This window comes from Pygocentrus nattereri, chromosome 28, assembly GCF_015220715.1.
Source record: "Pygocentrus nattereri isolate fPygNat1 chromosome 28, fPygNat1.pri, whole genome shotgun sequence".
Taxonomy (NCBI): Eukaryota; Metazoa; Chordata; class Actinopteri; order Characiformes; family Serrasalmidae; genus Pygocentrus; species Pygocentrus nattereri.
Genome location: NC_051238.1, coordinates 25,309,345 through 25,311,567, shown reverse-complemented (window position 1 = coordinate 25,311,567; position 2,223 = coordinate 25,309,345).

The following is a 2,223-nucleotide window of genomic DNA, read 5'->3' as shown; positions in this document are numbered from 1 at the left end:
CCCAGCTCCTCTGGCTGCCTCACTCGCCCCCTCCTACATCTTTTTGCCACCCCCCTCATTTACCTCTCTCTCTCTCTCTCTCTCTCTCTCTCTCTCTCACACACACACACACACACACCCCGCATCAGCTCTGCACTCCTTAAGTCTTTGTTGCTTGCTATGTGCCAGAGCATGATGTCAGCTCCTGTGCAATTGGAATATATTGCAACACTTGTGTACTTTATCACCACAACTGCAAGCTCAAGCGCAGGAAAGATAATGCAGTAACATCTCCCACTTTGAGGACAACTGGCTATCGACCAACACTATGCAAATACACCCACATACAGTATTTATACAGTAACACTGGACCATCTGGAAGTTTCATTATTTGTTGTAATTTAATTTTATTTTATTAATTGTCTTATATTTAAGAGATTTCTTTTTGCCATAATGGGTCCATAGTTTCTGTTAGGGGCCAAAGGCTTTTAAGTTCATGGAACTCTACAATTAATCACATAATATATCTAAATACAAAGGTATTATAATTGAGAACACTTTATTAAGCATCAACCCATCTACTAATATAGCTCATCCCATATATTACTCAGTGTGCTTTACATTCAATAGCACAAACAGGCTAATACTTTCAAACCTAACATATTCATACAATCAGTGAAAAGGGTGATAAGTTCAAAAACCAGCCCCCTGGTTAAAAAAAGGCTCGGACCTCCATAAAAATGAAGCATTTTGCACTGTGATAGTAAAATACAGGGAAAGAAGTCATTCCTATAGAATGATTCAGTTCATCGGCAGCACTAGTTTAACTCAAAAATGTTCTGATATCGAGGTTTTTAGACGTATTTGTTGAAAACCTATTCCTTACCATAGCAAGGTCAAAAGGTCAGTCTGTGCAAAATGTGCCTTCTGTTCAATGGAAATAAATAGAGGCCGTTCTAAAAAGCATTCAAGGGACCAATCCGATTTTTAGTTGGGCTAGTACCCCTGTGGCCCCACCCTTGGATCCACCCATGGTCTAAAGGGTAATGGCTTGACTTGATATTTGTTTCCGACAATACTGACGTTTTTCCACCGGGATCACACATTTTTTGTCATTTCCACTGCAGAGTGACGCACACCTGAGCACCTCTGCTCTATCTAGTTACCCTTGAGGTTGGAATACTAAGTATGCCAAGCCAGAATGCATGAGTGGATCTTGAAATTATGCAAACCACTGATTGGTCAAATGCAGTCATCATAGAATTGTCACATAGTGCCACTGGAGTCAGGTGACCTGCATTAAAATAATAAGAATATTTTGCTACCCAGAACTGCTGTGTGTGACTTTTCACCTAAAACCACATGCAGAATAAAATGTGAATGAGAACTTGATACTCTTGCTACCGTTCAGTGGTTTGCGTTTATGTTTACCGTGTGAGAAATCATATGACCACCCATGTTAAAGAGGACTCTGTTTACTGCCAGGGTGTGCTGGGAAACAGACGCAAGAACTCGGAACAACGTACAGATAGTTCTGCTTCCGGATTTGTAACCATGCTGCACTGTGCAGGACTGCCGTGTGGAGACGTGCCGTACGCAGATATGTATGTTATAGTGGACGATGGCCTAGTGTAGTCTTCTGAAGTTGTGTGTCATTTTGTAGATTGCCCAAATAAGGACTAATAAATGGGAAAAATAAATGCGTTTTTTGAAAAATCACCCCATCACACTCTGCAGTAAACAAAATGAGACGTTTTGCATGTGTACATTACAACATCTCTTCACCTCTGAATTTGTTCAGTAGTTAAAATTAGCTGTAATTTGTCCTGAAAAAAAAATAGCGTTTTTAAGATTAGAGTTTCTTTCCTTCAGGATCACAGATTTCTGAAATCTTTCTCCCTTGAGAGGAAAGAGGAGCTTAACATGAGCATTAAATTGTAAGAAGCACTAGAGACAAATGAGAAAAGCGGGAGATCTTGCACGCCAAGTCTGGGGTGAGATGAGCCTTCTGTGGGAATTTATTTTGATCATAGTAAGAAAATCCAAGGGTTATTTCTCAGAAGCCAAATGTGGGCATTATGTCTTATTCTCCATAAAAATGTTCAATTCATCATCAAAAAACTGCTCAGTCTTGTTAAAAAAACACAGAGAGGCTTATTCATGCATTCGTGTCATCTCGCTTGGACTGTTGTAACACCTTATCTGCTTGCCTTAGTCAAGGAGCTCTGGCTCAGCTTTAATTAG